The sequence below is a fragment of the Schistocerca serialis genome, chromosome 3, assembly GCF_023864345.2.
Source record: "Schistocerca serialis cubense isolate TAMUIC-IGC-003099 chromosome 3, iqSchSeri2.2, whole genome shotgun sequence".
Classification (NCBI taxonomy): domain Eukaryota; kingdom Metazoa; phylum Arthropoda; class Insecta; order Orthoptera; family Acrididae; genus Schistocerca; species Schistocerca serialis.
This window is the reverse complement of record NC_064640.1, coordinates 302,725,543-302,751,558: the sequence shown is the minus strand read 5'-3', so window position 1 is coordinate 302,751,558 and position 26,016 is coordinate 302,725,543. Positions and strand designations below refer to the sequence as shown.

At 40.1% G+C, this 26,016-nt stretch overlaps 1 protein-coding gene and 1 long non-coding RNA gene across 5 annotated transcripts in view; one reads left to right on the top strand and one right to left on the bottom strand.

The window, feature by feature from the left end:
* The window catches only part of LOC126470097 (uncharacterized), a 306,248-nt gene extending 303,715 nt beyond the window's left edge, over window positions 1-2,533 (bottom strand). The window contains exon 1 of the long non-coding RNA XR_007586125.1: window positions 2,449-2,533. This is a non-coding gene — a long non-coding RNA (uncharacterized LOC126470097). The remainder of the gene's footprint in view (window positions 1-2,448) is intronic.
* Window positions 1-26,016, top strand: part of LOC126470094 (uncharacterized) — a 1,674,514-nt gene that overhangs the window by 1,585,223 nt on the left and 63,275 nt on the right. The window lies entirely within an intron of this gene.

Sequence of the window (26,016 nt, the reverse complement as noted above, 5' to 3'; positions counted from 1 at the left end):
TAGTCTCAAGAAGAATTTTATCTTCATAACTAGCATCACAATTCCAGACATAGATTCACATAGCTAGACAATACAATGCTACACAACAGATGAGGCTTTGAATTTGAAGTAGTAAAATGGCCAGATGTATGCAGAATAATTTAACAACTAAAAATCAAACAGTCAACTGTTTGGGGTCATCTTCTCAGTACAATAATTAAAAAATGTGCAAATGCTATGGTTAAACCAATTACATATCTGACTAACTGTAGTGCCAGAGCAGACACATTTCCCAGTGCACTGAGCAGATGTGTAGAAATACCTGCACATAAAAAAAGAACCAAAAGAGTAAGTGTCAAACTACAGAACACTATCACCTATTCCTTCATTTAGTAAGATACTTGGATTAGCTATGTTTGCTCAGCTTATGCTTTCTTCGTGAGAGAAAATATCCTAAATGGAACCCAGCATGGTTTTTAAAAAAAGAGCCAACTTCATGACAGTCATTTCAGAATTTCTGCACATGGTGTACAGCTATCTACACAAAGTGAAAGATACTACAGGAATACATTTAGACATATTTCACAACAGTATCTGATCTGGTCAACTATGCACTGCTCTTACAGCAACTGAATGCATGTGAGGGATAATGATCGCTGCATTTGTGGGATTCAGCAAGTCACAGTGTCTCCCCAGATCACACTAAATGGTGAACACTCATGGAGGGCAATATTCATTTGCTGGGTACAGGATTAGTGAACTCGGGTTTTCTGAGCTGTGGACCAGTGGCTGCTGCCAGTCTTCTGTCACCATTACTTCTGGGCATGTTTCAGTGGCCACCATCTGGCACATTGGTCGAACGCTGTGTGCCACAAGGACCAAGGATCTTGGCTTAACCAACTGGGTCATGAAAACAGCACAAACCTCTCTAAAAAAAACTTCAATCTTAAGGTGTGCTCCACATCGATGAGATGCATGGCTGTTGAGATGGAACAGTCGGTAGCAGGTAATCTCTGGGGAACCCACTGCACCTCATTTGTATAAGGCTTGCTCAGGCAACTGGGGCTCTGTCTGGGTAGCCAGTTTATTTTCCTGGCTGCTAGTGGGATCACTATGCCATTCACAATTTCTCAAACCTCACTCCAGACAGTTCAGGTTGTCTGTTGGGCAGTAAACAAGCATGGAAGGGTAGGCCTCCTGAGCAGTGTTCATCTACAGTTTAGGCCCTATATTGTAATGGGACATGCCCAGCATGTCAAATGTCTGTCTTGTGACACAAAGAAAAGATGGTAAGTTTGAGATCTCACCATTCTATATACAAAAAGGACTTTACGGTTTGGCTCGAAGTCTCAACTCTGTTAAGCAGTTACAAAATTGCACATTACTGGCCTAAGCAATGGCATCATAGAAAGTTACCAACATCCTGAAGTCAAGACTTTAGAATGAGTATCCTATTGTAGCTGAACTGCACTGTACCATGAACTACAGTCAAGAGGTAGTCATGTGGAGTGCCATCTTACATATGGACACTACAGACTTTAAGGAGAAGTGGGATGACCAGGGGGTCATTGAAGTGTGAATTGTAATGTGTCACATGACAGTAACACTGGAATAATCAGAATCATTTACACTGATGTTCAACTTTTATGACTAAAAGTCAGACCACACTTCCCCAATCCCATGGGGTGCTTCGTGTGCCAGAAGTTTCGGAATGGCCACCCATGCTGCAGTAAATATGTGTCCTTCCCCTGTCAATCGTTCAGGCCTGCATCCCACTTTGATCACTGTGTGTATGATGTTCAAGGAAGAAAAGAAAATATAAACACTGAAGATAACTAAGGGCATATCTTATGCTGAACTGAAGACGGCGTTAAAATTTCTTCAACCCTCAAACTTTTCAGCTTCATTTGTTGCAACACTCACGAAGAAACTTACAACCATACACGTTTCCAACCAGGCATCTGTTTGCTGTTGGCATCAATGGTATTACATCCATAGGTAAGTCTCCTGTTCGATGTTCACTGTTTGTGGATCATTTTTCCTAATTTTGCTCCTCCTCCAACCATGCAATGACAACTTATCAGTTGTAACTGTTGATACAATAGTTGGGGGAGTGGGCTGATAACACAAGCTTCAAATTTTCCTCAGAGAAATGTGTTTGAGTTAATTTTAATTGTTCTTGTCACCCTTTTAATGTGCCCATCCTTAAAATGAGGGACACTGTTCTCAATTTTAAAAGTTCCGTGCAGTTTCTGGGTCTGACATTTGATGAGCAGCTCACATGGTTACCACATCTTAAGAATATTAAAGCAAAGGGTCTATGGCTTCAGTAGGCCATCTTACCTTAAGAGCACTGATGCTGTTCACCATGAGGGGTTTCAGTTGGTGACAGGATCATATAGCACAATTCTGATCCCCAGCCCCTGTTTTGAGGCTTGAAAACCAATGCTCATCATCTGGCAGTGGAACCTCATGATGTGTCATATATGCAGTTGCTCTCCACCCCATGAACCCGGTGTTCCATACAATTGCTCACCCTCCAATGGAGCAAATATTCAGAAATAGGCCATGAGCAACAAAGTGATTTTGGATTTCCAAGTGGCAGGAGGCAGGACTTAGTAGCTATTAATGTGGATCATATTTCTGTGCTTCATCAAGGTTGGAATCATTCACCACCTGGATAATAAGGAGATCCAGAATTATTTTAGATTTATCAGTGTACGAAAAGAATTTTACTACATACTATGTTTTTAAATAGATGTTTTGCAGAAATTTATCGAAACACTGTGAGTGTGTGGTCATTTACCCTAACGAGTGTAAACAGGATCATTCCACTGGATGTACTGTGTTGTTTCCAGAATGTGTTCTCAAGATTCACTTACCTGGTACAATGATGAATTATTGGGTTGGTGCATAAGTTCATAGCATTTTTCCTTAAGTTTAATAAACACAACAGATACACTCAGCAGAGACTTTAGTCATCAATAATACATTCTCTTTCAATATGTACAACAATCTGTCAATACTGGAGTGACTTTTTTATTCTGCGGCAGTATAAATCGTGTGGTTCTGAGGCAAAGAACTTGTCGAGCTATGTTCGGAGTACATTTTCATCTGGAAAGGAAGTTCCTTGAAGGTTGTTCAATAGACAGGAGGAAAGGTGAAAATCTGTGGGAACAAGATCAGGTGAATAAGGTGGGCATGGAATGACCAACCCAGTTCCTGTATAGTGTTTTCTGTGAGTCTAGCAGAATGTGGGTGGGATTTACCATGGAGTATTATTACCTCACGCAGTCTTACAGGTCACTGTATTTGTATTGCATGTACAAGACCTCTCAGTTGCTAACAGTAAAGATCAGCAATGATGGTTACATCTCAGGGAAGCAATTCATAGTACACCACACCATCACTGTTCCACCAGATGTGTAACATTATCTTTTGTGGGTACACGCAGGTCCTTGTATGGGGAGTTGCTATTTATTTTGTTTGGGCTCAACCATTCCTTACGTTATCAAAAACACCCTATTTCTCATCACCAGTAATGATGGAGTATAGGAATGGTTGGTGCTGTTCAAGAGCCAATCGATGATGAACAAGCTGAGATGCACATATGGCTACCCATTGATTTTTGTGATTTTGGTTGGAGCATGTCATACCCATATATTCAATTCTTGAACCTTCCCCATTGCATTCAAATGTCTCATGATGGTGAAATGATCACAGTTCATCACATTTGTCAGTTTTGAAGTACACTGATGTAGGTCATTGTGGATTAATGTTTTTGAAAGATCTTCATCAAACAATGAATGTCTTCCTTGATGTGGAGAATCACTAACATCAAAATGATCCCTCGCAATATGAGGAAACCATTTTTTTTGCCATGCTCTGTCCAATGGCATTATCCTCATACATGGTGCAAATTTTTCTGACTGCCTCCACTGCTGTCACCCCTCAATTGAACTCCAACAGAAGAATGTGTTAGAACTGTTCTGATTTGTCCACTTGGTACTCCATTTTCTAGCATCCACAACTCCACTCACTATCTCCAAATGACAAAATGACAATATGTAAACACAAAGAGCAACAGTGAACAACAAATAAAAAATGACAATTGATAAATAAACCCATAGCAACTGGAATACCAACACGCAAAACAAAAACGCTTCAAACTTATGCACCAATCTAATGTGTACAATCTTGCGTGCAATGGAGAAGATGCAGTGTCTTCATGCTACTAATTCCGCATCTGCACTTACTCCCTAAGTGCCCTTCAGGCTATCCTTCACATGTATGAAGCAGAAAAGTATCTTCAGCTGATCCATGACACCATTTTCCACTTACAGAGGCACAGCAAGGAGGTATCATTTTGCTGGGTATTTGGGCATGGGGGCATTCAGGGTAATGAAGCAGCAGATGCTGCAGCTAAGAATACCTGCTTGGAAAATACAATTTCTGAATGTGCTGCCCCCATACATGCAGTTATCTCGCTGTTGACATGAAGGGTTATGCATCTGTAAAAGGTGGAGCGGTTAGGATTGAGGGACAACAAGCTATGGGTAGTGAAGCTAATGACATGGCCATGGCATTCCTCCTCCCAGCCACAGCAGCAAAAGGAAGTACTCTTAATCTGCCTCTGTCCTCTGATGGTTGGATTCCTTCTCCAGCAGGAGGATATACCAGTATGCAATTTTTGTCATATACAGATATCTGTGCACCACATTTTAACAGAATGTGTTTCATACAAAGCTACGAGGGCTGCAACTCACTCACCAGCTGACATGCCATCTATTTTATGTGATGATAAATCAAATGTGGTCCATGTTTTAGGATTCTGTATGATGTCTGGTCTTCTAAGTGGTACTTTAGGTAAAAGATTTTAATGTGTTTCCAGGGGGATTGCTTCATCTTTTATTTTCCAATGTCCAACCAGGCACAGTTCCCTTTTACTCTGTTTCAGATGTTGTGTAGTTATAGTTTGTGTAGTTTGTGCATTTTAATAACAAACTGCGCACATCTTTTGGTGTTCTATGTGGGAGTGAGAGAGAGTGCCCCAGGGTGGGTCAGGATTAGATTTTATATTTTATCGTATGTTGTATACTTTTCACAAAACAAAACCACATTCATCTCCTATCAGTTAAGTACGAGCACTCATGGCCTTACTGTTGAGCACCCTATACATATCGCCACATAAATGCCTGTCTATTTGCATAAGTGCACTGCTGAATATTAAAATTGCAACACTGGAAACATACTGTATGACAGGAAGAATACTGATTAAGTTTGTAGGTGCTTGGGAGTATACAGGATTCAAAATTTAGTACACAGATCTGACACCTTTGACAGCATAGTGACGCTAATCCAAAGTCAAAACAAGCTTGGATGATATACATGCATACGTCATTTCATGCTGCTGTAACTCAGTGCCAGAATTAATCAATTATATTAGCTGGTAAGTGGTGGCATGCCAGTTCTCGACAACCTATGACCGGTTGCATTCGACAGGTGAGAGATTTGGTGAACTTGCTGACAAGGGCAGCTGCCAAACAGCCTCTGTCTCAAGACACATCACACACCACAAGCAACATGCAATCTAATATTATTGTGTCAAATGCTAATGATATGGTGACCTCAAAGGTAGAGAACAGCCACCAACATTAACACTTCAAAAATGTAATAGCTGCTGTCCAAATTGCTGACTATGAGAACCAGAGGTGATCATGTTGTGTGCTAAGCAGTTCCCCTTTCATCACACATGTTGCTGGACCTTTATGATGAGGGTGAATACAATCTGGCAATGTCCATTCTCCTTGGAGCCTCCACACGTGTACTTCCATCGTGATGATGTACATGGAACCAGGACGCATTTGAAAAGACATTGTGGTGTCATTCCTGTGTCCAGCATTATTTGGTGGACCACTCGGCATGCCTCTCTCTGATACCATGTCGAGGACAGTTGATCTACTAGCAACAGTATGAAATTTTTCTACCAAATAGTTGAGATTATGAAATGTAAATTTATATTTATGAAGCATAACATTTCTATATTTCATAACATGTTGCATAAAAATCTGATTAAAATGACCTTCCATCTTCAATTCAAATCTAACAGAACTATCCGAAGTGTATCTGAAGGTGGTAGATTTAATTTTGTTTTAACTGATTAGAAGTGAAACCTGACACAGCATGGCTTACCATTATAGTGAACTCAGGGCTAAGGAGCTCGGCTGATAATTTGGAATGGAACAACAGTGGCTGCTGCGCTGACAGCGCTCCAGACACCGTCACACTGCCAATGTGGATACTTGCCTTGCTGCAAACAAGCCCATTTCCTGACTCATTGGAAACAGTGTTTTAAAACTGCCCTCACTGTGCAATGTCCCTTTCTCTTGAATCCACAAAAACAATTAATTGTTAATGTAGCAAAGTAATATAAAAATGTGATTTGGAACATATTTTGTGAGTTAACACATATGCCAGTGAGCTGTCAGCACAGCAGAATTATTGAAAGCATAAGTTGGGAGTCGGGCCGTGCTGGACAGTGCGGCCGCAGCTGACAGAAAGAGGTAGGTGGAAGTGAGCTGCCACAGGTATGTTTGTGATTCTTCTCAGCTGCTGGGGGAGGAGGATTCAATTAGCCATTTTTAAGGTAAGAGAAAAGAAGGAGAAGACACTAAACGTGGTGGTTGTCACAAAACAACAAACAATGGACACCGAGTAAATTCACAGATTCATCATATCGCAAAACCAATACAACAATGTAATTGTGGTGCTGAGGTGCATGTATTGAGACTTTAATATCAATTATATTATGAAAGCTACAGAAGTTATGATGGCATTGTAAAAGTTTCGTATTATGCAAACCATTATAAATTAATAACTCTTGAATGCTTCATACAATTCTTATGATCAAGGTGGTGGATCATAGCTGAGGAGGAGACTAGCTATCATTACTGAAACTCACATGTCTGTATATATTTTATTTATTGAATTATTTCATGTTTGATGTCTTTTTAATCATGATAATGTGTCAGAACATCATATTCTTCACACATACACAGAAAATAAATGCAGCACGCAATCCTGTGTACCTTTCCCTATGAACCATGCGCTATATTTATAGTTAATAAAGTTATTTCTTGTTTAAATAATTAAATATTAATTCAGTCTATGATAAAGAAACACATCATCTGAAAATGGTGATATGTACATAAAATTTAGAATCACTATCAATATAGTGCAAAACAATGCTTCTATTGAGCAGGCCATCTTTACAACAATTTCATTGTCATTAATATTGAGCACAGATGTGCATATTTCATGTTATAATTAATTCTGGGTAAATTGTATATGGTCTGAGGGGGACTGGCAGAGAAAGACACTTCTTTTAGCATATTTGTTGTAGTTATGAATTTTGGCTATTTTAAATTAAAGTATATTTTATGTATTTTTTTGTGATCATTATAAAATTTGGTGGCCATACTGAGGGCTTATAAGGGAGCACAAATGACTGCTCCTGGTGATTTTGAATTGATCGGTCATTCTGCATTGAGTGGTCATTGACATAACATGCATGTTGCAGGCCGCATGGTTTAGAACTCTTAAAGCTATAGGTTTCGAGTGGAAAGTGGCTCTGCAAATACTTTAACTTGTGTTCATACTTAGAATTGGACATTTTACGAGTGTTAGTTAATGAGCAACACTAAACTATGAATTATTTCACCAGGAATTTTGGAATCATTTCTGGTAGGCAGGTGAAATCTGCTTATGATTACACTAGTTTAGGTATGTTAATCACTGTATTGAACTTTATTTATTTGTGAGCTGGTGACTATTTTGTATACAGTTTAGCAGGATGGGACTTGATATTTTGCAAACCACTGATGTTTAGTTAGTATTTGGGGAATCTGCCAGTACTTAAATATGCAGATACACAATCTTGACTGCAGTTGATTCTTCTTGTTATTTTATTTCATGCTTATACACATATGTGAATAAGTCAGACAACGGAAAGTCCAGGTTGGAATATCAACAATTATGTACAGATGACACATTGAGTTTTAGTCAGGCACATGAGTTTTCGACCAAAGCATTTTTCATAAAAGAAAGGAAAACACACATGCATTTATACACACAGGTACACTTCTCACACATGTGTGTTAGCCTTTCTTTTCTATAGAATGCTTTGGCCAAAAGCTCAGGGCGTAATAGTCTTTTCACTGTGCTTGTCTGCAACTCAATGTGTCATCTTTATGGTGAGTACGGTCTATCCATTTCATAATATTTTAATAAATCACCTGTTTATCCCATATGATCTCTTTGGTGTTGCCTCCAATCAGTTATCCAAAATAATACAACCCTTTCCACCATTTTATTGATATTTCATCTATTTCAACTTGTACTGTGTTTAATTTTGCATAATTTGCCAAAACTTAGATAATTTAAGCTGCAGGATCACAAGTTAAAACAATCTTGCAGCAACTTTAACTCCTGGGCATGAAAGCAGACAGTGCATTGCCTGATTGTAAGACAATATTGAGCCAATATTTGAAAGAGTCATGAATTTGCCCAACTGAGTGTTTGTGAAGTATATCATTCACAGTTGAGAGTTGCAATTGGGTTTCCTTATCTGAATAATCATTTGGTGATGCAAGGATGTAGCACAATGTGGGGTTTTCTAGCCCGGGACATTAATTTATCCTTGGCACAATTGCTATTGAAGTTTTAGTACAGAAATGAATGCAAGTGAGTTTTCATCCAGAAGCTCACAATCAGCATATTCCATGATCCAGTCATGAATCTAATAAATAAAAGACAGTTTTGTGTGTGGGCACCATACTAAAGATTTAGCAGCAGTTGCCTGCGAATAAGTGAGGTAACAGAAATTAGGTGTGGGGAAGTTAGAAAGAAGAAGACAGCAGTAGATGGTGGGTGGAGTTTTTGCCAAGCAAGTAAAACCAGGAGCAGCAATGGAGACTTCAATGGTGGCACAGGAATTGGCTACAGCACCAAGGGTCTTCTGTATTGGCATCAGCAGCAACTTTATCTCTGGCAACAACAATAGAGCAGAGGCAGTCAACATGACCAACAAGCTAAGTACTGATATTGAAAATATTAATATACATGAATTCACAGATTTGTTGTCAGAAAAGAAGTTTGGCATGATTAAACAATCACCAAGTTTATACGAATCGGATAACATTAGCGGGCCAGATAGTCCAAGATCAGAATGCGAAAGTGTGGGCATGGAAGATTCAGTAGTGTAGTTAATGCAAATGATTTCAAAAGTAGCTAGGGATCTAAAGTGTAATATGGAGCAATTGACATCTGTGTTAAAATTCAAGATTGATCACAGAAACACCAAATTAAATACTCAGTTATAGGAATTAGTATCCATAATTAGTAATGACCATACAGAATTCATTGATTCTATTAGGGGAATTTCTAAACCTGAAATCAATTATGGGGTTTAAAATGTTAAAACTAAAATTAAGGAAATATTAATGAACAGGGGAAAATGGAATAGTTGAAGCAGGGAAGTTATTGGAAGAAATCAGTAGTGTTGGTAACAAAGTTGATCCGGTAGGAAAACCAGTAGGAAATGAATTTACTGAGATACAGAATAAGATGTGTAAAACTGTGGAGGGCTGCGAGCCACAGGAAAATACACTGTAGGAGGTAACTAAGCAGATGAACAGTAAATTAATAGAGAAAGTAGTTGACTGCCAGATTAAAGATGTAATAGGTGGAAATCTCATTGGGGATGAAATCAGAGACAAACCAATGAAGTGGGAACAGCAAATAGAAGTTGAATTTTCACTAAGGGAAATGAATTTTGATTACAATGAAAATTGTCAAAATAGCAAGGGTTTCCAGCATAGGTATAAGGATTTTAGGCTAATGTTTATGGGGCTGGAGATTCCCGGCAGAAAAATAGTTACAGAGGTTCGGGACATTGAGGTGGGTCACACGTGAACAGTTGAGAAGTATGACTACAGGATGATATGATCTGGAATTGTTGTCATTTAAGTTACTTGTTATCCAAAATTGTTTGCTGATATCATCAGGGATTTTTATCATAGAATTTCTATATTTAAGCCAAATTTATTGTGTAGCAGAGCCAAAAAAAAAAAAAAAAAGCAAAATATGCAGGATTTTAAAAATTATCGTTAAAATGTCATGAGGACATGCATCATTAAAACCCACATGTGATTAAGAGTAACTAGGATTGATTGGATTTTTTATTTTATTTATTTATTTATTGCTGCCCTTATTTTTGCTAAAAATGTATTATGTCACAAATTTCACTTAGAAACTTTATGTAACTCAATTTATTTGCACTCCACAGTGATCAGTTATTTCATTCCACTGTTGATTTGCTGTAATTGTTGGAGCTAAAGGCAAGTTAGATACAGACCTTCATGTTAATCCTCTCCTGCATGAAGGCACTTAAAAGCCCCCCCATTCAGTCTCTGGTGGCATACAACACCTTGGAGTTGAATTCATGCACTGACATCCTGTTGGGACATCGGTGTACTTCTATTGTAGCACAGGAAACTTCTTGCTGTGATAGTTCAATATCTTGGCCCACAGAGGACAGAAAAAACACACAGATTGTCATGCGAGTATATTGCTCATTTCACCACTAGAGTTTATGTGCACTGCTGACATGAAAAGATATTATCGTGTTTTGATGTTTATAATCTGGTTTTGTACTGTTATAGCTAATGCAAACTGATAGTGCTAAATCAGTAAATAAATAACTTTATCAGATACAATGAATATATCCTGACAAGACTCGGAAGTCCCACTCATGTTTTGTATATAAATTTTAAAAAAATATATGCATTACAATGCACTGCTCTATTTTTAGTAGCTTTGGTAATTCTCTCCCAAAACATTAAACCCCTTGGTACTGTTTTACATAGCTTGAGCAGGAAAGGGGTAATCAGTACAAAAGAACAATCAGACACCAAAGAACTTGTGTGCATTGTCTCAAAACATCATATTTCTGAACACTAGCAGTTATGACAGAACCTACATCATAAGTCATGGGTGGCATCTAAATCAGCGAGGTAAAAAGAAACCAACATCACACATAAACAGAGCAGTTCAAGTCTTAAATTGTAGCAGTTATGAAGAAAATGGAATAGAAAGTGATATGAAACAAACAAAGCCCCTAGAATTAAGCAAATGTTGCTGGACAATTGAAGAGCATTTTCCAAAACTCATTAAATACAAAAAAGTAAATTTTTGAGAAAAGGCATTTTTCAAATATCTTACTGAAATGCTAAATACATAAACCAGATAAACTGAGATTAACACAGATTTAGCATGCGTGAATCTGATTATGTGTTTGACTTGTCTAAAATTTTCATTGTTTTCTTCAGAATAGAGGGCCAAAGTCTCCAAGTTTCTACAAAAGTTGATAAAGTCAAAGAGAAAAATTAAAAGTTTTGTTAATATACACATCCAAATTGATTTTTTCTTTCCTTTTTTATCTTCAATATTATTTACAAAGAAAGGTACTTTATTGTTAATTTTGTACAGAAACACCGTAAGTATTAAATTTAACACTAATATCACACTTGCCCACAAATGTTTGATAAGCAGATGCATAAAGTAGTGACAAACGCTACTGAAATACAACACAAAATACTGGCTACAACAATACTGAACTGGGACTCTATTGATCACTTTCAACTATGTCCTTATAAAATTCTTGTTGTACGTTAAAATGCCTCATAAGTTTTAAGAAATTCTTCCTCTTTTACATACTAACCATGTTCTCCTTTTCTAAGAGGGCAAGGAAGAGAAGCTTCCACTAGTGCACTTACCATATGTGAAGGGTGTCAGTGAACTGCTAGGCAATGTCCTCCACTGACGAGGTCTCAAACTGATTTTCTGCAGTAGCCATAGGATCTGCAACATGATAGGTTCCACCAAGGATGCAGTCAACAAATTAAACACTGCAAGAGTGTGGAGCTGCCTACAGCCTATCTTGTTCCAGGAAGTTCGTGTAGTGGCAAAAAAGTTGTGGATGTGCCAACACAAAATTCGAGAGACAACTGAAATTATTAAGCAGCCACACAATATCAGAAGAGAGCACAGCTACATATTTCCAGAGTCCTAGCTACCGGCTATCCCTGTCCAATGGACCACAAGTAATCACAAGGCAGAAGCCTCACCAGGCACTGATTTGCAGATGGTTGCCAGTCACAGACAATCTGGCTAGCCAATGAATAGCTTCTTTCCTACCCTCTCCTCTTTTGTCATGACTAGCCTCTTACATTCTAGGGCCAATAAAGTTTCATAATTCTCTCCCTCTCTTTATTCTGCAGAAAACTCTCTCACATTATCATTGACAACAATATCCTAACATTGTCATTCTCCCTTTAAATCTCTCAGAAGCAAATCGCAGTTTGCATTTATTAACTTTCGCTTTAAATGGCTGAGATCAAATATCGAGTTTTGCAAAAACTCAGTTTTTGACACCCTGTAACAACAGCAAATATTAGTTTTTGACAAAATGGTTTCAACAGGTCATGTGTGGCAACAAGCTTGATTTGTATCAATAAAAATCTGAATTTTGAAAAATTGAGAATTTATTGAATTTTGAAAAAAATGTTTATCCATTGGATTATGGATGGGAACAGCTCAACAAAAGAAAGAGAGAATCCCAGATCTAACATTTAAACTGAAGATGTGTGGTACAGTAAACATCCCCTATAATGATCAAGATAATGATAAAACTGTACTAATAATATACCACCATAATGTACAGTCATTATATAACAAAACATATGAATTAAATGTGTTGAAAGAGAGTGAATTGCAAAATGTTTCCATATTGTTCCTTTATCAACACACTTTCTCTAAACCCAATCAAGCCATTCTCCCTTTAAAACTTTACTCAGGCTGAGATCTGCAGACTTACTGCAGATATGTAGGGGAGTAGACATCTGTTGCAGAAATAATACAGAAGTCAATAGTCTGCCAGTACACCTCATATCCTATATTCCAAACTTCACAGAAGTTCTCCTGCACAACTTGCAGGATTAGCACTCCTGGAAGAAAGGATATTGTTGAGCTTAGCCATAACCTGGGGAACTGTTTCCAGAATTAAATTTTCACTGAAGTGAAGTGTGCATTGATATAATACATCCTGGCAGATTAAAACTTTGTGATGGTTGGTTGGTTAATTTGGGAGGAGTGGACCAAACAAGGTCATCGGTCCCATCAGATTCGGGAATAATTTTGGGGAAGGAAGTTGATAGTGCCCTTTCAAAGGAACCACCGTGGCATTTGCCTGAAGTGATTTAGGGAAATCACAGAAAACATAAAGCAGGATGGCTGAATGCAGCTTCCCTAATGCGAGTCTAGTATGCTAACCACTATACCACCTCACTTGGTCTTTGTGCTGGACTGGGCCTCGAACCCGGGAACTTTTCCATTTGTGGGCAAGTGCTCTACCAACTGAGCTATTCCTGCACAACTCATGACTCATGCTCACAGCTTCACTTCCACCAGTACCTAATCTCCTGCCTGCCAAACATCACAGAATTTCTCCTGCATAGCTTGTGGCACTAACTCTTCTGGAAAAAGGGATGTTGTGGAGACATGGCTTAGCCACACCCTGGGGTATTATTTCCAGAACGAAATTTTCACTCTACAGTGGAGTTTGCACTGATATGAAACCTCCTGGCAGATTGAAACTGTGTGCTCAACTGGGATTTGAACCTGGGACTCTCACCTTTTGTATGCAAGTTTTCTATTGACTGAGCTATCCAAGCACAACTGTCAAGCCATCCTCACAGCTTTAGTTCTACCAGTATCTCATCTCATGCCTCCCAAACTTCACAGAAACTTTCCTCCATAATTTGCAAGACTACTGTCTTGGAAAAAGAGGATACTGCAGGGACATAGCTTAGCCACAAGCTGGAGAATTGGAATTTTCACCGTGCAGCAGTGTGTTGATACAAAACTTCTTGGCAGAATAAAACTTTGTTCCAAACTAGGACTCCAACGTGGGACCTTCAGCAAGTGATCTACCAACTGAGCTATGCAAGCGTGACGCTAAGTATACTAATACTTATTCATCCTCATTTGAGTTTGGGTCCTTCATGGCCACCAAGTGTTACATATTTGAGTTTGAGGCCAGAGAAATACAGGCCATCTTTAGGAAGATTCGTTAACAGCAGTGTTACTTTCAGTGTACATCTGTGAATTATCCCACTAATGGAAGCAGTTGAAGGAGATGGTATTGATTGTCACATTTAACACCTGTACATCAACAATGAATTCTCATAAAGTATAAAATAAACTTTTATTTAGATGAAGTTAAGTGGTCGGTATAATTTCTCCAGTTTTGCTATTGATGGCACACTGAATTCTGCCTGTACCATGCGAATGAAAAAGTTGCCGAGACATCTGTAAACATAGCAAAGAGATTAGAAATCGTATTTTAAACAAGAACTTGTAATTAACATTCTGGCAATTTATATTAAGATTCTCAAGATCATTCAAAAATATTATGTTTATACTCTTTCCACTAGGTACTAGAAATTTAAAGCCCCAGAAAGAATTTTAGTTAATACTTTCTATCGACTGTTTTATTGGGATAAATCTTTCTCTGTGCACCGAACTTGTCTACATCTTCTGTAACTTTCTCTCAGTTTGAAAATAAACACGCTAACTTTTCGTCCTGACAAGGTAAGTCCCTTTACAATCAGGACCACAGCACTTAACGCCAGCACAGATCAGGAACTATACCCCATTTTTATGTAACAGAACCTTCGTTATAGCTGCCAGTGCATGTTCCTAAAATACAAGGTAAGTGCAGGAAGGTCCAGGTTGTGCATTCGTAAACCGTTGATTTTGACTTTTTTTAAAAAATAGTGTTAACCACGAAAAGCGTAACTGAAAATTAAAGAGTTTAGTCCACAAGCGTTTGCATTTCGCTTGAAGAGTTTTGGGAAGCTCTGACTCATTCCTCCATTTTACTCGTGTTCCCACGGATGATAGAATCTGTACAACGTGTTTCTTGAGGCATGTAGTTACTAATTGTAAACGTTTAAGCGAGGATAAGAAAATAATCGAATGTAATTGACCTCACTAATCAGCTAGGGTAAAGAGCTATTCAGGAGGCCTACAACGATGTACTGACAATCCTTTGACGGCATCCTTAGAACGCCAACCCTCCTCCTTTATCCGGGCTTGGGACCGGCAACAGCAACTGGAGAACTACCAAAGTCGCTCTCCAAGTACTGTAGGCGGAGTTAAAGGATTCACATTACTTCCACGCATATTGAACATTTCTAAACACGCATGATACAACAACAAGGAATCAGAATTGCGTATAATTCTCTCATAACTGCAACTTGGCAGTTTCACCATTTATAGGCTGCAGCGGTACCGACAGCTAGCGAGCGCAGAATCACTGAAATGAAATTTATTGTCCTTAAATTTCCTTGAACATGTCATATCTTGTTCTACTCTGTTTAATTTAAGTTTAAAGCTCGGTAGATACGTATTATGTTACATCATTGATGTAATAAACTGTACAAAAATGGACAGAGACCCCGTTACGTAGTGTTTCTCAATCGCTATACGAGATGGCAGCATGTCCATCAAGTCCTTGTCATGTAAATTGTGTCCAAAGATTTATCGCAATGTACGTCATATTGGAGTGTAATTATCATCTTTTTTTAATAAATGTGTGTCGAGATAAAAATTAGAAAACACATGCACTGCACATGTCGAGTTGGTTTTCAACTTATATTTGCATATTTCGCAGACCAGTGAGCTCGTTTTTCATATTTTTTTTTGACTGGACCCTGTCATCTCAGGAACAAATTAAATATAATTCCCATACCTCAGTTCTGATAAAACATTTTTCGGAGGTTTCCGGTGGTTGCAAGGCAAATAATGGTAACGGAAACCTTCGAAAAAATTGCAATTTCGACTCTCTCTGAAGTGACAATAAAGTAATTATGTGCGTATCAGGTGATAAGAACATGCATGCAAACGAAGGGGAGAGCTTAATGATTACTGCAGTTTTTTTGTACACTTTTACTACGGTGCCGGTATACTATATTAAGTACCAGTATTACAACGCATACTGTATGTTCATTAGTGCGGAATGTTATTATAATTTAATTTATTGTCCGTACATAATGGACCAGAGGTGTTTCATTGAAAGTTAGTTGCCTGCGTTATTATTTCTATTTAAGTGATGTCTCGTGTATGAAACGAACATTGTGAAGGGGAATGGGGGGCACATGCTCTTTACTAAGTCTACGTAATAACACTTGAGTTTTAACTGATTTTCTTGAATAAGACGAGACGGGGAAATTACATTCATTTTGATTAGGACTTTTCATGTGACTTTCACTGCCGAATTAAAAGTTGTATTGTTGTATCACCAGGTACTGTTAGCAAGGGATCAAAAAAATTTTATTATTATTATTATTATTTTTAAATGTGTTGTACTGATGTAGCCTACATGCTATATACGGAAATACGGAAGCGACCGATCCCGCCCGTCTGCTTTGACCCATGACGTCACAAATATGGCGGAAACAAAAACAAACACACACACTTTCCACAAGAAGCCTATTGACACTAACGGGGCAAGCGCGGGAAATGGGGTGTTTTGGGTGGGGGGAAAACTAAATATAAACAAATTTAGACGCCTTGCGTAGCTAAAACGTCTAAGTGAAGACAGCCATGCATGAATACCCACCCACCTCCCCAGGGGTCGTAACCCCTGCAACCCACAGAAGATAAAGATGCTTCAGTAGCTGATTAGTGTTTTTTGTCTTTTTAAAAAAAATCTCACGGGATAGAACGAACGGATCAGAAAGATAAATATAACAAACTAAAACAGAAATTGGAGGAAACAGATAATTAAAATAAGTAATAAGTGTTTTTAAATTAAAAAAAATCTCACGAGATAAAACGAACAGATGAGAAAAGTAAATAAAATAAGATAAAACAGAACTGGAGACAGCCACACTCATACCAAACTCCGCGCCGTCATGACGTCACACACGACAACACCCTTACGTCACGGGTCAAAGCCGACGCGTGGGATCGGACGCTTCTGTCGACCCCTATATTCTTTAATAAGCAGTTATTGGGAATGGTATTGCTGTACGAAACATTATCACAACCAATATTTGTTCTGCGACCCTGAGATTTTGATATTACTGGTACTACATCTCTAATTCTAGCCGTATCAAAAATAAATTGACGTAGCGTAACAATTCTTTCGCAATGTCGAGGACACTGTCCTGGCAGATTGAAACTGTGTACTGGACTAAGATTTGAACCTGGGACTCTCACCTTTTGTGGGCAAGTTCTCAACTGACTGAGCTATCCAAGAACAACTTACAGTGCATCCTCACAGCTTTATTTCTGCCAATATTTCATCTCCTGCTTTCCAAAGTTCACAGAGACTCTCCTGCATAAATTGCAGGACTACTCTCGTGGAAAAGAGACATAGTTCAGCCACAACCTAGAGGATTGAAATTGCCACCCAGCAGCAGAGTGTTGATAGGAAACTTCCTGCTAGATTAAAACTTTGTTCCAAACTGGAACTCCAACCTGGGACCTTCGGTAAGTGCTCTACCAACTGAGCTATGCAAGCATGATTCTATGTGTGGATACTTCATGGCCACCAAGTGTCAAGTATTAGAGTTTGAGGCCAGAGACATACAGACCATCTTTAGGCAGATAAAATTCTTATTATTTTTTTTAATAATTGAGCACAGAATGAAAAATGACACATGGTGCCAGAATGAATGAATGAATGCCAGTGTGAATGGGCCGTACAATAAGGCTAAAGATGGGGTTGAGTGCACTACACATGGTTACCTGGGTTGGAGTTCTGACATGTTTGTGCCCAAGGTGGGCGCTATTGAGAGAAAGATGCAGATTTTTGTACACAAGTGTTGTAGAAAAACTCTCATGTAACTGTGATCATAGATGGCTACAGCTTGTGAAGGAGCTGCTCATTGTATTCCGATATAAGACTGAGTGCTCAGTAAAATTCACAAGTGGTGTGAAATGCGTATTGTTTGATAGTTGTCATTGAAAATTGCACAATAGTTTACTTCAAAATAGCACGCCTTATTAATCAATAGAATAATATTTATATGTGTTCTCATTGTATGGTGTAATTTTGATAGAATTACATACCTACCATTTTTTGTGATTGAAATAGAACCAGCAGCTGCAGAACCATGTGTAAGGTCTGAAAATAACTGAAACCATAAGACAAAGAAACTGTTGTAGTAGTATTAATGTAATGATTGTATGAATTTGGATTAATGGCAGTTTTATAAAGGCGGTTGAAGTAAGTAGATAGTGTCGGAAGTTCCATGTGGCTTTTCGCGGATGATGCTGTAGTATACAGAGAAGGTGCAGCATTAGAAAATTGCAGCGAAATGCAGGAAGATCTGCAGCGGATAGGCACTTGGTGCAGGGAGTGGCGACTGACCCTTAACATAGAAAATGTAATGTGTTGCGAATACATAGAAAGAAGGATCCTTTTTTGTATGATTATATGATAGCGGAACAAACACTGGTAGCAGTTGCTTCTGTAAAATATCTGGGAGTATGCGTGTGGAACGATTTGAAGTGGAATGATAATATAAAATTAATTGCTGGTAAGGTGGGTACCAGGTTGAGATTCATTGGGAGAGTCCTTAGAAAATGTAGTCCATCAACAAAGGAGGTGGCTTACAAAACACTCGTTCGACCTATACTTGAGTATTGCTCATCAGTGTGGGATCCTTACCAGATCAGGTTGACAGAGGAGATAGAGAAGATCCAAAGAAGAGCAGTGCGTTTCGTCACAGGGTTATTTGATAAGTGTGATAGCGTTACAGAGATGTTTAGCAAACTCAAGTGGCAAACTCTGCAAGAGAGGCACTCTGCATCGCGGTGTAGCTTGCTGTCCAGGTTTCGAGAGGGTGCGTTTCTGGATGAGGTATCGAATATATTGCTTCCCCCTACTTATACCTCCCGAGGAGATCACGAATGTAAAATTAGAGAGATTCGAGCATGCACGGAGGCTTTCCGGCAGTCGTTCTTCCCGCGAACCATACGCGACTGGAATAGGAAACGGATGTAATGACAGTGGCACATAAAGTGCCCTCCGCCACGCACCATTGGGTGGCTTGCGGAGTATAAATGTAGATGTAGATGTAGAAGTCAGTTCAATTTAGAAATGAGAAGGAAGCAAGCCTATTTAAGGTGGTGTGTCCCATTCCACGTGGGCAAAATGTTTTGTGTTGGAGTAGCAGATATTTTGCCTCAAGAATTGGTAAATTTTTAGTGTGAGTGAGGCAGTAGAACTCTGTTTTTGAGCAGATCATTGTGTAGATGAAATTAAAAACTTTCATGAATTGGATAGGTGGTCATATACTTCTAAGTTTTCATGAAAGATGGACTTCGTACAGGCAACAACCTCTAATGTTGTGTTGGGTTTGATTTTCTGAAAGGGTGATTTGTATTTACTTACATTCACAACCAAAGAACAAAAATCGAACTTTAGTTTCTCACAGTAATATATATTAAGCTCTGATCTGAGACTACACCAGAAACTTTATACACTGTTACAAAACCTGTGCTCACTAGTTTGTGTAATCATTATCTAAACAAACTACTATTTGAGAGCCTGCAACCTAGTGCAATTATAATATTTATTTGGTCAGAATTGTTTGAAAATGTATAATTAATCAATAAATTACATTATTCATTCAAGTTATTCACGCTGTACTACCTGCAGTTACAAGTTGTGGACTTATTATTTGTAGGGTAGAGTCCAAGAACATTAATTTGCAGACAACACAAAACTACTGATAAGAAGAGGAATAAAAGTAAGAGTGTGTTATCCAAGTCTACGACATCAGCCATGAGCCATTATTATTCAGTTAGGGATCACACATGTTAGCCCAGCAGCACACAGTGTGAGAGCATACATATGTATTAAGAACAGCACCACCTTGCTCATTGAGGGAGGTTGCAGGACTGTTGGATATGCTACAAAGAATGTTCCCACCTGCACGATTAAAAAATGTTCAGGAAGTATCAAGATGGCGTAAGATGTTAAATATCTTTTAAGTCATTCACATTATGTTGGGTAGCATGCCTTGGAAGTGAGTGGTCCAGTTGGCCCTTGGCCACAGTTTGACAGTGGTCATTTATCCAGGTAAACTGTTTGTGATCGTACCCACATGTAATGTTGACTGATTGATTGATTTTGACAGGGAACCTAAAACAGCTTTGGTCTAACCCGCCACTGCCTGCACTGAAACTGAGTTTATTGTGCGGTGTCACTCCCTGTATATCTAGTAAAGCCAACCAATGCACTTAAATAGTGCAAGGAGTCACTTTACCAGTTTTTCGTTAGACACAATTTCTTCAGCTCTAGTTGTCTTGAAAATTCTGTACTCTTGCTCTCCAATGCTGTGCATTCGAAGATTAGGTGTGATTCAGTTTCTTCACCCTCATCATAGATCCTATATTTAGGGTCTTATTCCATTATACCCATTGTATGTAGCTGTTTTTTGAAATTCCCGTGGCTGGCCATCAGTCCAGTCATGAGTTTAATCTCTTTCCTGTTCAATCCCAGAATTACAAGCCTCTTTCAGAACATGGCTTAGGCATCATTACCTTACCACATTTTTGTTTATAGACCTTGGTGCAGTATTTTATGTGCTGTTTCCTAAGCCAGTTCCAAAGTTCTTGCTTGATCATAGCATTAGTGATTGTCAGGACAGGTTTCAGTCCAATGAATGGAGTCGTTGCCCCCATCCTGGCCAATCTGTCAGCTTGTTCATTGCCACAGATCCCCGAGTAGCCAGGGACCCACACTAGGTTTACCCTATTGCTTTCCCCTAGCTCCACCAGAGCCCTGTGGCATTGTGCAGCAATCTTATATCTCGTTACAGGAGCTGTCAATGATTTCAGGACTGCCTGGCTGTCTGAATAGATGTAGATGCTATGGTTCTTGTAGCACCTATGCGTATTCTCCTCCAGACATGCCTGGTTGCAGTAATTTCAGCCTGGAATACCAAGGCCAGTTTCCCTAGAGAGATGATGCCCTCCAGTCATGGCTGAACCCCGTACACCCCTGCCCCAGCTCCTTGGTCTGATTTCAACCCATCAGTAAACCAAAAAATGTCCCCCGTACAATGTCAAATTGTTTTTTTTCTCACTGCTTCCTGCTTCCAATTATATTGTTAGGCTTGTTGAAGCAGTTGGGAGTTATTATACAGTCATCGGGCATTTCCCCAGCCATAACTATATTTACCTCATTCATTATTTTAGTGTGTGATACTGGATATCCCAGTGAGATCCAGTTTTAAGTCTGTATGCACCAGCTGCTGCCTTCATCTTTACCCAAAGATGTAGTGGAGGCATGTCCAGTATAGCTTCCATCCCAGAAGATGGTGTGCTGCTAATTCCACCTATTGTGGCTAAGCAGACCTTTCTCTGCACCTTATCAAACTCCTTAGCTGCAACCTATTGTTCTGCTTTCTTCCACCATGGCCCCGTAGGAAATCCTAGGTCTAACCACCGTGGTGTATATCCAGTGCACATCTCTGGGGCTTAGGCCATATTTTTGCCACAAGTCCTTCTGTTACTCACTAGAGTACCTTTCACCTTTGAGCAGATGCTCTTAATGTGAGGGGTCTATGTTAGTTTTTTATCTAAGGTTACGCCTAGGTATTTCACTATCTCCTTCACAAGTAGAGTTGCATCAAAGAGCTTTCGATTCCAACTTGAGTGTCGGATATCCAGTGCATATCTCTGGGGCTTAGGCCATATTTTTGCCACAAGTCCTTCTGTTACTCACTAGAGTACCTTTCACCTTTGAGCAGATGCTCTTAATGTGAGGGGTCTATGTTAGTTTCTTATCTAAGGTTACGCCTAGGTATTTCACTATCTCCTTCACAAGTAGAGTTGCATCAAAGAGCTTTCGATTCCAACTTGAGTGTCGGATATGCCTCTTCGTGAATGGCACCACAACAGCCTTCTTAGGATTAACACTTAGATCCTGTTTGATGCACCGGTCTTGCACAATGTCCAATGCACCTTGTGCCATCTTTCTAACTGTGTCAGTAAATTTGCCAAGTATTACTATGACAAGGTCATTTGTGTATCCTTGGCAAAAGCATTGTCTGGAATTTAGTTCCTCAATGAGTTCATTCACCACTAGATTCCACAATAAAGGGGATAAAACTCCTCCTTGTGGACAACTTCTATTAGTGTTAATTACCGTCTTTTCATTCATCATGGTAACCTCTCCCTTCCTTTCACTAAGCATGTCCCTAGTCCACTTACATATAGTGGTCCCAAGGTCATGCACCTCTGCTGCCCTTACTATGGAAACAAAGGTTGTGTTAGTGAAGGTGAAGGTCCCCTCGGTGTCCAGGAAGATGCAGAGGGCTATTTTTTGAAAGTGAAGTGCTTACTGCACCCTCACAACGAGTTGATGGAGAGCTGTCTCACATGATTTACCTGGTTGATATGCGTGTTGGTTTGAATGTAGATGGGGCCCTAATTAGCCTCCTCTCCCCAACATTTACATTAACCAATTTTTCCAATGTTTTAAGACTGAAAGATGACAGACTGGTTGGTCTCATATCCTTGGCCTTGATATGATCAATTCTTCCTGGCTTTGGAATGAAGGCAACCTTCACTGCCCTTCAAGTATTGGGAATGATTCCTACTGCTAGACTAACCCTAAATATCCTGCATAGGACTGTTGTGAGATTCACTCCCGCCTGTTGCAGGAGAGCTGGAAAGATTCCATCTGGGCCAGGTAACTTGAATGGTTGGAATGTTCCCATTACCCATTGGATTTTATTGAAGTCAACACACTACTTGGCCAATTCCAAGTCCTCACTTCAAGTGTCTGAGAACCATTGTCTCTCCGAGGATCACGTTCTGGTCTGTGTTATCTGCCAGAGCATATTGAGGAAAGTGAGTTTTGAGGAGCAGTTCCAGCGTCTCACGTGCTATCTTTGTATATTCTCCATCCTCTGTCCTCAACGTGCCTCCTGGATTAGTTGGTACTCTAGTGAGGATTCTGTGAAGTCCGGCTTGAGCAGCCATGCTCTCCACTTCCTCACAAAATGACTCTAGGATGCCTCTTTCGCTTGTCTAATTGCAAGGTTGTAGTTGATAAGGGCCTCACAGTATTTTGACCATTGCCCTTTACATCTCGCAAGATTAAACAGTCTTCGTACCTGTTTTCTTTGCATTTCCAAGTTATTGTTCCACCAAGGCACACTCCTATTTGTGCACTTCTTAGTGATTGTGCAGTTGCCCTGGTATGAGGTCACTATGGCAGAGATACTGCTACTTCCTCAAACACTACTGGATTCCTTGTTGAGGTTTTAATTTCCAATAAGCTTAAGTCAAGGTCCCTCCTATATGTCTCTCAGTCTGTTTTCCTGGGATTCCTATAGGCTGTAGTCTGTCTAATTCCTATTTCAACTTTGAAATTAATGTACATGTAGTCCAATTAGGATAGCTCTAGCGCCACGTGCCATTGTTTGACATAGCTGCCCATCATCATGGAACCAAAGGTTATGTCAATTACTCTTTCCTTCTGCTATTCCTGAATGTAGGTTCATTGCCCCTATTTAGGACCTCCAAGTTGTTAGACAGGAGAAATTCAAGAAGGTATCACCTCTACTGTTAATGTCGTTGCTGCCCCACACCAGGTTGTGGGCATTGGCGTCACATCCAACCAACAGATGGTCGCCTTGTCGATGGCAATCTTCTTTCAGTCTCCTCACCTCCAAAGGAGGAGGAGAGCTTTCTTCGTAAAGAAGATATGCTGAGGCCAAAACAATTTCCCTCATGATACCTTCCTCACGTAGCTGCATCCTGATGGTCATTAAGTCCCTGGAGCAGAACTCCATCATTGGCATGAAATAAATTCTGTTCCTTACATAGATGCATGTTCTGGAGATTCTAGCATAAATCAGCTTACCTCCAGTGCCACCAAGGCCTGATATGCCCCCTTTATACAGGTAGGGTCCTTGTATCAGGGACACCTTGTCCTTAAGCCATTCCACCGTGTATGCCCCCTCCAGACAAAAATGAGGGCACCACAATGTAAATAGACTCTCCTGGAGTTGGGTCCTGAACCAGCCCCCCCCCCCCCCCCCCCCACTCCAATCTTTCCAAAGAGAGCTATCTGTACAAGTTCCTCCTGCTACCACCTGATGGCTCGATGTGGATAGCCTTCCTGGATAACTGCCATCTTAAAAACTGAGACTGCAGTACTATAGATCTGTTTCCCTATTTCTTGCCTCGACTTTTTCTGGGCTCGCTTATTCAGGGAGGAGGGAGTCTTAGATTCCTCCCTTATCCTCTTGCTACCTGTCTTCGATGTTGTGGGGGTCTGCATATCCCCTCCAACCTGAGACAGTTTTTTCTTGGAGGTCTTGGGCTAGAAACCTTTTAATTCCTCCACGTGTGTTTGGGAAGCCATTCTTTTCCTTCCTTTTGTCTCTGCTCCCTCAAAAGTTTCCACCTCTGGGCTCCAGACAAGGCTTGAATCTTGATCTGGTCCAGCTTCTCAGTTACAGTTCCCACTTCTGGCTCAGGTCTAGACCCTGATTCCATAGTGGGAGTGCAGTGTTTGGGTGTCTGAGGTCTCAGTTTGCCCCTGTTTGTTTTAATTTATTTTCTTTTGTCATCTCAATCTTGGTCCCACGAGATTTGGGGATCTACACAGTCCACACCATGAAAACCCCCACATGGGTGTAAGGCTACTTACTCAGGGAGGACACCTGGTATCACTGAGGCTCCATTTGTGACACATCTTCCCTTGTGCCACGCGCCTCTCAGCACAGATTGCATCACACCTTGGGTTGGGAAGGGAATTGGGTAAGGACTAGGAGTGGATAGGGAAGACAGGACATTGTGAGACACTCTTAGTCCGAGCCATCAGCTAAGACCTTTCCGGCAGTAGGTCCTCTACCTTCGGCATAGCCCTCAGCTTCAAGCAGATACGCAAGCCTCTCCACCCACATTGACAGTGCTTCATCAAGATGGTGTCCGCCAGGAGGATGTTGTGGCTTAATTGGAGCTATATTTTAATTTTGATGCATCTGCTTTCATAAAGTGGTTCTGTCTTTGATGGAGTATGAAATGCCTATGACTGGGCTGCAGTAGGAGATTCTCAGTAGAGGAATGGGAGAGGTCTTGCACATGGTTTTCCATCGAGATATTATGAATTTATCAAGGGGCTGGAGGCAGAAGCCTATGATAGAGAAGGATCATGCATTGTAGTATGTGCAGGGGCGAGGCCTTGCATATTTGGCCACCATATTCACAGATATGCTTCACATGCCAGGCATGGCCCCTTCATTACTTCAGACAGCTGTTTATCAACTCATTCACTGAGCTGATTATCGCAAAGCCTTCTGCAGCCACCACAGCATCTGGGAGCAGTCTGTGCCATTATGTGGCATGCAGATTGTGGTAAACAGAACTGCAGTTGTGGTGGACCTACTCACTCCTCTGCACAGTAACTTGTCCACATCCACATGACATCGGGCACATGTTCATCTGTGCAAGTGCTTTCATTGCTGGCAAGTCCCACGACGGCCAAGTCAACTATGGCCTCCAGACAGATCGTCAGACGCAATGTGAGATTACGCTGTGTACTTCCACTGCTGTCACTCCTGCAACCCAGCCAACAAACCACCCCGTGCCTTCACTGAGCTCCCAGTGACTGCCACTCCAGAAGATAACACTTCCTCAGCTCATCGCCGCTGCTGATAATTGGGGACTTTGTCCCACTGGTTACTGATTGTGCATCATCACAGGTCATTACCATTATATTCTTGCACTACCATAGAAGGGCATTTCAGTGTCATTCATGTGTGGATTTCATTCTTGAACTGTACTGAATTGAGTTAATGTTCAACAAACAAAGTGTTAGCACAAGCTTGCCAGTCACTACCTTGTTACACCATTTAGCAGGTCACTTTAGATGGTGATGAG